The 13,510-nt window shown below is 41.9% G+C and overlaps 1 protein-coding gene across 6 annotated transcripts in view; it reads right to left on the reverse strand.

Moving 5' to 3' along the window:
* SLC26A5 (solute carrier family 26 member 5) overlaps nt 1-13,215 on the reverse strand; it is a 37,291-nt gene extending 24,076 nt beyond the window's left edge. For 5 of the 6 annotated variants that reach the window (XR_004842350.1, XM_009641383.2, XM_009641382.2 and 2 more), the window contains exon 1: nt 13,144-13,215. The gene's annotated coding sequence lies outside the window, so the exon portion shown is untranslated. Of the gene's footprint in view, nt 1-6,705; nt 6,764-13,143 lie in introns of those variants that run through there. The other variant, XM_035896850.1, reaches the window with a different exon arrangement.
* Nucleotides 13,216-13,510: the final 295 nt, after the last annotated feature.

The raw sequence follows: 13,510 nt of genomic DNA on the forward strand, positions 1-13,510 counted from the left end.
TTCCCTACATAGTCACAAAATGGTATTTTTACTGAAATTATAATTTTTTATTTACACCACATTCAAGACTTATTTCAGCTTTATCACATGAAATAAGATATTTAAAACTTGTTTTTAAGAACAGTATCACATCAAGGGTATTATCAGAGCTTGTTACCTTTGTACTGCTGAAACACACCTGAAGCTTCTTTTATATGTTTCCATAGTTTCAATTCACCAAGAAGCCTGAATGGCATTTTGTGACCTGTTTTCTCATGTTACTGTTTAGCAACCTGTAACTCGCAGCATTAAAATTTTTCCCCCCTACCTGCAGATTTTTACCTGGTCAACATTAGATTAGGATTACTCTGCCAGCAATTCCAATCTGAGCAGCCCTCTGGCTTTTTTCTCACCTCCATATTATCAACTGTATCTTATTTCATGTTTACAGCAATGCCGCCCATACTAAGATGTATGTTTGGCCACTAATATCTGTAGCACTTTCTTCCTGCATCAATGTCTACCTACCCACAATGTCTACCCCTACCCACATCTTGCCCTGTCACAGACAGGGAGCTACCCATGAATCCTGGTGTATTAACTTCCACCCAGTGAAACTGAAACTTTAACTACCCTAGTGTCTGCTGGAAGGGCAAGACAGCAGGGCACAAGCGACCCAGAAGCCTTCTGAGGTGCAGTGGTGATAGCTTCCTGCCATAGGTAATGGAGGAGCTGACAAGGAGACATGCTCTGCTGGACCTGATACTTAAAACAAAGGAAGAACTGGTCAGGAATATGAAGCCTTGGGGAAGCCTTGGCTGTAGTGACCATGAGTCGGTAGAGTTTAGAATCCTGAGAGAAAGAAGACATATAGCAGGCTTACAACGCCAGCTTGAGGAGAGCACACTTTGGCCTGTTCAGGGACCTGCTTAGAAGAATCCCATGGGATATGGTCCTGAATAGAAGACAGGTCCAGGAGCGCTGGCTGATTTTCAAGGATTACCTCCTCCAGACTCAAGAATGGTCCATCCCAATAGGAATTCAAGCAAGAGTGGTAAGAGGCCTGCATAGATGAAAAAGGAGCTCCTGACAAAACTCATACATGAAAAAGCAGCATATGAGAGGTGGCAGCAAGGACAGATGACGCAGGAAGAATATAGAGACACTTTGAGCATGCAGGGACAGGGTTAGGAAAGCCAAAGTCTACCTCAATCTGAAACTGCAGAAGTACATGAATGGCAACAAGGGCTTCTACAGGTGTATCAGCAGCAAGAGGAAGACTATAGAAAATATGAGCCCTCGACTGAAAAGGTGACAAAGGACATGGTGAAAGATGAGCTTTGCCTCAGTCTTTATTGGTAAGATCAGCCTTCAGCAATTCCAGCCCCTGAGACCAGTGGGAAAGTCTGGAGCAAGGAAAACTTAAATCAATGGAAAAGTATCAGGTAAGGAAATATTTAAACAGATTGGACATACGTAACTCCATAGGACCTGATAGGACACACCCACAAGGGCTGAGGGAGCTGGCCAGTGTCACTGTCAGGCCACTCTCGATTATCTTTGAAAGGTCAAGACAACTGAGGAGATTCCTAAGGGCTGGAAGAAAGCTAACGTCACTCTCACCTTCAACACGGGTAATAAGAAGGACCTAGGGAACTACATCTGGTCAGCCTCACCTTGATCTCTGGGAAGGTGATGGAACAAGTAACCCTGGAAATAATTTTCAAACATGTTAAGGACAAGAAGGTAATTGAGACTAATCAGCATGGATTTATGAAGGAAAAAATCATGCCTCATCGACTTTTATGATAAAATGACTGGTTTGGTGGAAAAGGGAACATCAGTGATAGTCTTTATCTTGTATCTTTCAAGGTTTTGTAAGGCTTTGTCTCCCATAGCATCCTCCAAGACAGCTGATGAAGTATGGATTAGCTAAACAGACAGTGAGGTGGACAGAAAACTGGCTGAACTGCCAGGTTCAAAGGGTTGCGATTACCAGCACAAAGTCCAGCTGGAGGTCAGCCACCAGCAGAGTACCCCAGATGTTCATACCTTGGGGCAATATAATTTAATATATTCATTAATGACCCCAATGATAGGACAGACAGCAACTTCAGCAAGCTTGCAGATGATACAAAACTGAAGAGAGTGACTGAAGCACCAGATGGTTATGCAGGCTGGAGGTATGAGCAGACAGGAACCTCATGAAGTTCAACACAGTAAAGCACAAAGCCCTGCACCTGGGAGAAACAGCCCCATGCAACAGTAAGTGCTGGGGATTCAACCATTTGGAAAGCAGCTGTGCAGAAAAAGACCCGTGGGTCCTGGTGGACAAAAAATGTGAACGTAAGCCAGCAACGTGCCCTTCTGGCAAAGAAGGCCAGCAGCATCCTAGGTTGTCTTACACAGAGCATAACCAGCAGGTTGGGGGAGGTGATTCTTCCCCTCTCTTCAGCATTAGTGAGGCACATGTGGAGTGCTGGGTCCAGTTCTGGGCTCTCCAGTGCAAGAAAGACATAGGCATCCCGGAGAGTATCTAGCAAAGAAAGGGCCACAAATTGGAGCGCCTGACATATGAGGAGTGGCTGAAAAAGCTGGGATTCTTCAGCCTGGAGAGGGGAGGAGGGGGCAGGGAAATCGTATCAATGGATATAAAACCCTGATGTGGCAGGGAGTAAATAGGCAATCGGCACTAACTGAAATACAAGAAATCCTGTAAACGTAAGGAAAAAAATTTCTGCAAGCATGATCAAACGCTGGAACAGGTTGCCCACAGAGGTTGTGGAGTTTCCATCCTTGAAGATATTCATAACCTGACCAGATATGGTTTGGGGCAACCTGGTCTAGGTGACCCTGCTTGAGCAGGGGGGTTGTATTCCATGATCTCCAGAGGTCCCTGCAAACCTCAAGTATTCTGTGATTCCATAATGGCCCCTTATGTCAATATTCACATAGAATGTATCTTTCCCCATAATTAATTGGTGTGTTCTTGCAACATCAGCCTCATTTACAAATTAAGAAGCAATTTTAATCAGTGTTAAACAGAAGACCCACTCAGACAAATCAGAACAAACAAAAACTACAGCTGCATGACGAAGGCACAAACCAAATCGGTTCAGAGGCTTGGTTTTGGCCAAACTGTTCTGATAAAATGAGAACATAGCATCAAACATTTCTATCCAACGTTTTAAACACACACACCCCTTCTTCCTGTTCCAAAAGACATAGCAACAGAAAACAGCCCCCTGCTAACCACCCAAAATTCAGGTGCTGATGGGGATACATACTTTCCACATTCAATTTTGTTAAGCTTCAAGTAGATTGGTTAATACAGGGAAGAGCCACACAAATTTGTAATGTAAATCTAGATGTGGTGAGGTCTTAAGATCTCCAGTTCCTTTCTCATTTCTGTACACATGTCCAGACTCTTCCAGGTACTATGCGCAAGTACAGAACAACAGAAGTTCAGTCCTGCCTCTGTTTGTCATGGTGAAATAAATGATACAGATGTATTTGACTAACTGAACAGGGCTCAACTCTAAATCAGTTATCCAGACGACGGCAAGCATTAGTCTGAAACACCACCAGAGGTCACAACCCAAGTTTCACCATCACTCAGTCTGAAGGGTTTTAAACTGCAGACTGAGCATTTCTGATTCTGTTTGAACAAGACAGGTACACTGCACTGACTCATGAGAACCATCTAATGCAAAAGTAAACCTGAGGGACGATACAAGAAGATCTTGTGTTTAGCTATGGTTCACAGCGGATACCAGAACACAGAGAATGAATCACAAGTCATTAAAAGAGGTCCTAAATCTACCCTAGAACTATAGCTGGATGCATCATTTTTCTGTATTCCATGTCACCAACTTCATCTTAACAGCCCTACACAATCACGTTGTCTGATGATCATTTTGAATACTAAGCTGTAGATAATACTATAAAGATTGAAATCTTTAATATCATCCATCTCTTCTGCAAAAGCACACACAGAGCAAGGATTGAGGTGCTTGTGTTTACAACAGATGATATGCATTGTCCATAGAGTGGCAATACAGCAGCCTTTTGTGACTGGTTGAAGTATCTTGCCAAGTGTTTGCTGAATAGCAATATGAAAAACTGCCAGCAGAGATACCCATGGCTTGGAAATTCAGCCTTACCTTCACTCCCAGCTTGTCCAAGGAAGAGCAAAAGCAAGTACTGTCACTTTCTTGAAGACCAAGCTTACCGCTATGAGTTCTGAAAACTCCCAGTCTTCTATCCAAAGGAAGAGAAAGACAATCCCTGGGCATCTGAGTCTTAACTAATTGTGGAATACTGCTCTTGGACAACCTTTGAACTTCATGGCAAGAGTATAATTAAAAAGCTATTAGAAACACTGCCATTAATCTTATCAGCCAGATAAGAGTTGAGCTGAAGTAGTTAAAAGCTGTATGCAAAAGACTTAAGGGTTGGCGATTCTTTATCTGACTGATAAAGGTCTGTCCTACGTCTTTACTGCTACTATCAAATTGAAGTTGTTAAAGAAAAAAAAAAGTGAAGCAAACATCAATTTGTAACACTATCACTAATAATTAAGTACTTTCTCTTCCCAATCTTAGACGATAAAGGAGGGCTGTCAAGCCAGCTACACTGATTCTTGTAGAGGATAATAATTTCTGATCCGGTCCACATGAATTAGAATGCAGTCATAAAATTTATAAGGACCATGATTTGGCTCCTGTTACTTATGATTCAAAGTATGACTATGGGGGGGGAGAAAAAAAAAAAAAAAAGCTGCAGACATGAAGAATAGCATACGGTGTGACTATTGCAGCTTTAACAGGCTTAATTACAAAATGGGGCCCTTCTGCTCTTAACACTGTGTAGCTAACCTGAATGTATCTGAACTACCTAGTGCAACAGGGGGGAGCCAGTTACAGATCTGTTGACTTGCCTGTTTTAAAAGAGCAGAAAACCTTTCTCCTGGTATCTAAGCACAGAGTTGCTTTAAATCATGGCAAAGCACACGTGGACAGTACTAGTACAGAGTTATAGTAGAAAAACACATCTGTGCTGGGGAATTCCAAGTTTGATCATGAACTGCGAAGTCTGTGAAGTATTTTGTTCTTTAAGCCTACAAATACAGGTGACTGCCACCAGCCAAACATGTTCTCCCAAAAGTACACTGAAAAGGACAGTTATTGCAAGGTCTGTTCCTACTGTCTGAAGGAGCTAGACATGAAAACTGAAGCAATTTTAGGAGCCACATATTCTCTCCTTTCTTTCTTTCCTCTCTGTCCTCATTCCCTGGTGCCCTATGTCCTTCCACTTATCACCTTGAGCGATATGTATAAAATTAGACCAAGCCGGAATAGAAGTTTTTTTTAAAACAAGCACAAAGGTGTAAAGTGACTGGGTGGAGTCATAAGGAATGCATTCTCCTAGTTTTCCTGGACTGTGCTTGCCGTCCTCATTCCTCCTCCGCTACTCCCACTAAATCCACTTAAAAATAGATTGTTTAGACCTGTAGCCTTCATATAAAGCTTGACAAATTTAGAAATAACTTGTGAAACAAATTGAATTTTCCTGTGTAGGTCCCAAGCTAAAAAATGCACTTATTTTTGGGAAAAAAAATAAAAATCAGGACCTTGAAGTCCTGTACAGCTTTTAGACAGGCAAAATTTCCATTCTACTCCACATAGAAAGGCAAGATGGCTGCATAAACTGTGTTGGTTTTGTGATAAAAGCTCCTCCACACACCCACAGAGTTACTCAGAGGGACAATGACAGGATGAAGAGCCTGGATAATACCCTGCCAGACTATTCCCAGGTTCATCACAGGAGCTATCAGCCCATCAAAGGCTCATCTCTACCAGTCCAGAGTAGCACAGGAGGGTCAGTTATGGGACCATGGGAGTCCCTGCCAGCTCTGGGTGCAACAGCATCTGTGTATCTCTAAGAGTAAGAGCACAGAGGGGTCAGCTATTGGGACCTGGTAAGTCCTGGCCAGCTATGTGTGTGCACGTGTGATGGTCCGTACCAGCAACTGGAGTGGGGCTACAGCCTTGAGGGCTCATAGGCCCAGCTGCCAGCAACTGGGGAGACTGGGATGCAGGAGCTAGCTACTGGGCAGACTAAATGCCTGAGCCCAGTTGCTGTAGGTATCCACCTTGTACATACGTATGGGTGTGGGTATATATCTCTATATATGTATATATGTTCTCACTATTGGACCTCCATCCTGCTGAGCCAGAGAGGGGAGAGGATGAGGCTGTCCATGTTGCTCACCCAGTCTGTGTGACTTGTCATGTATATATGTAAATATGTTGTGTAAATACGTGTTCTCTGTGTGTGTGCCTGCTGGGAATACATCTTCAGCCTTGATACTGGTTGGACTTGGGGATACGGAGCTGCAGCAGCAGCCTTGCTTTTCTCAGGCTATTGGATTCGGTATGGTATGTTTTCCTCTAATAAACTGGTCCTATCCACTGAAGAGAGCATAACAACAACATGTGAGGCACAGAGATCCTAGTTTCAGAAAATGGCAACAAATTAGACCTGTATTAAAAAAAATGATTATGCAATTGATAAAGGGTATTTTATATTTCATGTTCCTTGCCAAAAATATTTTCGCCTCTGAAGATTTACTCCATGGACTAATGAGTTCATAAGTATCTTAATGGTATCTCTTATCAACCAGCAATCTCATGCCTGTTTTCAACAAGACAATGTTTTACGAACCTGTTATGATGATTGAGATGTTCAATCAATTCCACATAAGATAAACACCTGGAACACTTTGAGCAGCAGAACACTGGTCCCCTTCCCTCTCAGATATAGATAGGAGATGGTTTCTGTTTCCAGTGCAAACACATTGATGACCATGAAAACCCATGGAAATACGATCATTCTTACTGCTGCTTTTTGTGGCCTTCGTGACCTTGGGTCTGAATCTGCCATCCTCACCCCTTCTGAAATCCAAAAGCAGTAGCTAGTGACAGTGGAATCAGATAAGTTAATCAGAATGGTACCATGGCTGCTGACCTCTTTGTCATGCTTAAGCCAACTGATAAGGATGTACACCCCCTCAGAGAGAGGTAATCATTAGCTAGCTTCGTTTTTCCAGAGGCAATCCACTGCCAAAAACTTTGTTGGAGCAGTTTTCATCATAAAGCTCCGGTTGACAAAGAGAGAACATAAATCAAGATCATGCATATACACCAAGCTAACTCAGAATAATTTCTACAGTCCATGTGACCTCAGTGCACCAATGACCTCCAGCAGCTGGTTCATCTTTCCTGGAAAATTGGAACAAACAGACATCAAACAAGCGTCTATGCAGAAGGGAGAAGTTACACGATGCACTTCCTTCAGCAGAGAAGCCACCAGAAGAGTCCTCTCCCTCTGTATCTGCTTCATCAACCCTGTTTACACACATCACTAGCCTCTCAAGTGCTTCATCAAGCTAAAAACAAACAACAAAAAAAAAAAAAAAGCAGAAGGTTGTTACTTATAACCAGACTAATTTCAGTCATCATGTTTACAGTGCAAAACTCTCAAGCCACGGGGGAAGTTGAAGGATAGTAAACCACAGAGTGGTGACAGGAAGAAATGACTGCAGTGGGGAGTGGGAAGAAGAAGGGCTTTAGCATGGGATTATAAATTTATATTCCAGTTTCACTGACAAAAACAAGGCATGAAGTAACTACTTTACTTAACTAATATGAGGTTTTGAAATGTCTCCAAGGATCCTCCACAAGGCTCTCTTCCTAACAGTTTCTGAAAGGATTTGCCCCTCTGCAGAATAGGCTACAGCCATTGCTGTGCCTGAAGAAATTCGTCAAGAACTGTTGCTTTTGACAAAGCCAATAAAGAACTTCAGCATAGCATAGACGTTCTCTGGGAAATTAGTAACGATAACTATTTATCTAAGCTACAGTTCTCTTCCTGCTGGTTTTGAGAGAGAAGTTCAGCCGCCCTATCCATGTTAGGATCTGCTTTTGGAAGAAACATTTCATTCTTGGCAGCTACTTTATAACACAAGCTTTCTGTGTATATCTTTTGTGCACTAGGTATCAAACCAAATCCGACGTGAGCAGGGAGTAGGACGTGACTTCTGACAGATCCTATCCCCATTTATGCAACTGCTGCTTTGTTAAGATTATATTATCCAAATGATAGTGTTTTCCTGTCTCCTATGTACTTAAGGGTGTTGCTTCATGTTCTGAAGGTGATTACCAGCCAGTGAGAATGACCTTCCTCAACATCTTGACACCGAAGTTACGCATAAAGGCCATGAGTGCACGGCAAATCAAGAGAGTATTGGTGTTCATCATCCAAGCATGCTGTAAAGCTAAGAATACACCTACCAAAACATCATCTATACCACATTTGTAAAGACGTCAGTCACAGAGTTTAGTTCAAACAGGTCTGTAGGGGCAAAGAGTTCTCCAACTGACTCTTCTGTTTGGCAGAACAACCCAGCATGAATGGAGTCCTGCAGCAGCTAATACTAAAACAGGGTGCCATAACGAAGGAACTGGAAGAGCAACAAGGGTGTCTGGGCTGAGGGTCATCAAATGAAATGAAGAAAGGTTCATCGAGTAATTTTCTGGTGACTTCTTCTTGCAAGAAACCTTCCTTCCTCAGGAACACATATGCAAAAGAAACAAATGTCACCAGAAAGTAAGGAAAATCAGACTCACTACATCTATAGTAAGTTAAAGACTCAGGTCGCCTGTTCAGCTACAGGGACACAAATACAGCACCATCTAGAGCACTGCAATGCCATAGCGAAGAATGATCATAAGCACTGATTTTAAACATGAAACTGGCAAAGAAATAAAAACAGAAACACGTAATACAGAACTGAAAAAAAGAAAACAAGAAGTACAGTGCAAAATACAAAATTGAACAATGAAATGGACCAGAGACAGGAGATAAAGAAACAGTAAATCTGAAAGAAATAGGAAGGGCTTAGAAAAAAATGTTTTGTCAAAGCTGTATAGCTACGGCACTATGCTAGTAAAGCAGGAGATGCAGGGTTAAATCCCAACATGCCGAAGTGGTGACTGAACTCAGGTCTAGCTTTCTCTGGGAAAGGACTTTAACCATGTTATGCCATAAAGTTATGACAGCAGCAGCAACACTTCAGTATTTAGAGAAGATATTACAGATGCCTGTACCTATGAAAGATCTGTGGTTTTGATCCTGACACCACTCTTCAGACATGCCTGAGCTTAGCAGAGCTCCGTGAGAACAGCAACAGACAGTTCCCTGTGGGCACCTCTGAGTGGCAATCCAAGTTTTCTCCTGGATGGTATATGGAATTTTGAATTCTGCTCCATGAAAACCAGGTGCCCAAAATTGAGATTTTGTAATGCCTAGTCAGCTCAATCCTTAATTTGATCTGGCCCTACTAGACTGACCTTCAACAAGGACGTTTCAAATGACAGACACTGCAATCTTTGATTTGACTTGGAAAATTCTGTCCATGCTTTAGTTATGAGAAGTTTTCTGAGGAGTTCTTAAAAGTCCCAGCCCTGCCTCAGAGCCTGATTTCCATAAAATAAGTGAAAATGAATAATTTGACCTGAGCCCTAGTCCCATCTAGGTATCAGGATCTCAGTTTTCAATTAATAGGCTATAATTATTATCTATTAATTAGCTAAAAAAAAACCAAACTAACCCACAACAACACAAGAATGCAAACAAACAAAATTGGATGTACAAAATGGTAGGCAACAGTCAAAGCACAGCAGCAAAACTTCATCCACCACCTGTGCAAAACTGGTAAGAATTCTTCAGTGAAGGCTGGAGAAAGACAGACTCCACCCAGGCAGTGAAAATACAGACTAATTGTAAAAAAAATCCCAAGAAAGCAATCACACTATTGTTTGCCACATGGAAGGTCTTCCCAGTTTGCTACTGCACAAAAGAAAAGAAACAGTTAATGGACATCTTTGAGAACAGGAATCCAGGTTCCCGCACAGGCCAGTTATTCATATATGTACTCTTATCATCATTAATAAAATCTAAATCTTACCAATGCAACTGACTTGTAAAACCCATTCAACTGTCTGCACAAACTTACAGCCATATCTTCATACCCACGGAAATACTTGACATTGCCTGTTTGTCTATAGCTTCCGTGCTACCTGGGCACATGGCAAATAACTACAGGCCCAGGACTTCGCTGCTGCTTATATTTCTGAATAGCAAAAAGCTACAGATGACTACCTACAAAATAATAGCAATGGCAGGGCTTGTAGCCATATTAAGAAATACTAACAAGAAGGACTATCAAGAAATACTATCTAGCAGGACAACATTATGCTGGCTAACAGATCTAGGGAAGGAAACACATCAGGATAAGGAAGGCATTTAATTCATTAAACTTAACTGGGAAATCAACAGGCTAAGTTGAGCTTGAGAATTTTAGCTTCAGCATGGTCATCTTGCGCTAAAAGCTATAGATCTACCAAATGATCAGACAGAAAAACACATGCTTTAGAAAACCAGTTCTTATGGAAAAATTATATCAGCAAAGAAATTAAAAAAAAAAAATAGCAGTCAGCAGTTCACCCTCATCAGATTCAGAAGGATGTAGATGCTGGATCATGGGGAAATGCAAGAGAGATGCCCAAAAGACCCTTGTGTAAAGGTATTCAGGAAAAAAAGTGACTAGTATGAAGAAATGAGGGAACCCATGAAAGCTACTGAACGTTGAGTTGTGAATTAAAGCAACCTGGTTTAATGTTGGAGAGAAGATGGCATAATTAGTAGACAAGAATGAAAGGCTTTCTGGTTTTCTCCCCATGTGCTAATGTTAGCATGGGAACAAGGAATGGCTGAAGTAACGCAAGCATTGCCTAGGAATTTTGCATACTGTGATTTAATCATCAAATTGACATCTAATGTACATGTACAGACACAGCGTCATCATAATTTCATTATTCTTTGAGATGCACCATCCTTCCATTATTCAGCTAAAGGTCTGACACTACCATGTAGGACAACAGTTTGAGAAGCTGTCTGGATACCCTTAAGAAGTTGCTAGGAAAGTTACCGTAATGTAAATGCTTCAGTCATTGTGCATTCAAACTGGGAACTAGGGGACAATGATATATTAAGCCTTAATAGCTGCCGATTAAATCAGACATAGTTTGGGCCTAATTATTTCTGGTTGCAGCCCAGTCCTGTCAAGTTTATAACGTTACTTGTAGCTGCTGCTACCACACTGACCTCTAGCTTGGTAACCACTGGCATAACCAAAGTTAAAGCTGAGCAAACCATCATGGCTAGGACAGCCTGCACAGGGGAGGGCTAACGCAGAGAAAACAAGGAACAAAAAAACCCCACCAAAATGCAGAGTGGATGCTTGTCTTCCCCAGGGGAAAACTTCCTCAAGACAAGAAAAAACGCAGCAAGCCCCAGAGTCACGAATTCCTTTGTAGCTCCCCAAATAATGTTGACTTTAGCAGACCAGCCAGACCAGGAGAGGCAGAGGAGCTCAAAGGCCTCTGTGCTTGTCTAGGCAACCCACGGGCTGCACAAAAGTCATGGTCACATTTACAGAGACTACAGGTACAGTCCAAATAAATAGTAGTTTATAATGGTCTGTCTATACTGTAACAGTAGTCAAAGCAGATAAACACATGCTCAATTCTTCTTTCTCAAGCTACTAGCAAAAGAATAACGGTATTGCAGCCACGTGCTAGATCTGTGCCTCAGTATTACATGTTAAATAATAACCAGCTCCCCATGCAGTTTTGGAATACTTAAGTTCTAAAGACATTGCATCCTTGGGGACAGACTACTATACCTGTGAAGAGCTGGGAGCTAAAGATATGATTTGAGTCACAGTAATGGACCAGAAACTCCAAACAAAACTCAATACTTGATGTTTGTTTAGTGCCCCAAATCTTAAGATCTGATGGATGAACCCAACAGAGTACTTCAGTAAGCACTCAGCTCAGAAAACTGGGCTCAGTTTGTGGCAGAGGCTAAACACTTCCTCAGGATCATACTTAGCTATCTTCACTTTTTTTTAATTGTTAAGTGTGTCAGCCTTTAAACAAACTGTTAGCTTACACAGTTAGTACAGTACAATCAAAAAACCACATCAGGTCTGGACAGATTACTTAGGCAGAGGAAATAAGCTTAGTGATCAGAACCCAAGCCTGGAAGTAGCAGCAGGATTTCTTCTTATTGGACTTAGAGCTTTCCTTCACTGAAATGCGATTCTGGTTATAACCCAACTTTGCCCCAGCTCCCCCCACAAATACACATTTAAGCATGGTGAAGCTTTTAGCACGAGACTGCTGAGTTTAAGGCCTTCAGGTATATACAAGCGGGTATATGCCATCTGAAATGAATATGCTTTATCAGCTACCAACAGCAGCTTTGCACAGGTGAAACTCCCTCCTCTCCCCATACCCTTCACATTCCATTTCAGCTATGTTTCACACTACATTGCAAGACGATTAATAAAATACATCAGTTCAGGAATACTTCTAAATGCAGAACTGGAACACCTATCATGTGTCCCTGAGAAGGCTTGGAATTGCCATAAAGCACATATTTTGAAGTGTGGTTACCGCCAATGCGAGAGTTGAATCCCACAGAGTTAATTCAGTGCAAGTAACCAACACGTGCTTGCTTCTGGCACTGCACAGTTGATTACCGTAGTTTTTCCGTTTCTACAGCAGCTAGTAAAGTAGCATCTCACTTATGAAAATTCTGTAATATAAACCAAGACACCTGTTAACCCAGAATACATTCTATTGCACATTTAGTAGAAGACATTTTAAAAGTCCATCTGAAAATTATAGTCTTTGTGAAAACTTTGGCCAAAAAATTCCAGTGGCCAGACTCTTGTCAAGACTGTCAGTCGTTCCCATCCAAACTAATGCTGTGCAACTGTGTTACTGCAACAGGTATGAAAAATTATGAATGTACATTCTGCTGAGTCATCAGCAGAAATAATGGCAGTAATTAAATATTTTTTTTTTTCCTTTTTCTTACGCCTGGAGTACCTCTAAATGCCTGCTGCAACAGCCATTCGGGTTACCTGAAATTCTGAAGCATCCTGAAAACAGCTTTCAACCAGAGTTCAGACAATTAAAAGTTTTGCAATAGCTGTATGGGCACCAGCACAGCAAATTTAAGCCTACTTACTTTTCTGGCTGGCTTTTCCTGGTTACTTTCACTGATCCCTTCTAAGGAGTTCAAAACGTTCCCACAGTTCACAGACCAGAAGTTGAAAAATACTGACATAGGGAAAGCCAGAATCTTATCCTTTGCCAGAAAATTGGGGGGGGGAGGAGGAAAGGAAGGGGGGGGAAGTGCCAGAAAACTGGGGGGGAAGAATAATTCAATCAAGATTTTGGAAAGGTTTTGCAGATCTTTGGGTTGACGCTAGTAACAAAGCGCAAAGCAGTTATTTCTTGTTACTACAAGACTTCTCTCGGACCGTCGCTCGGACCTAAACTGACAGCCGGCAGCCTGAAGCCGGAGGGTTGCGGTCGCTCGACGAGGAAAAGAC

This window comes from Egretta garzetta, unplaced genomic scaffold (genome assembly GCF_000687185.1).
Source record: "Egretta garzetta isolate BGI_Z169 unplaced genomic scaffold, ASM68718v1 scaffold156, whole genome shotgun sequence".
Taxonomy (NCBI): Eukaryota; Metazoa; Chordata; class Aves; order Pelecaniformes; family Ardeidae; genus Egretta; species Egretta garzetta.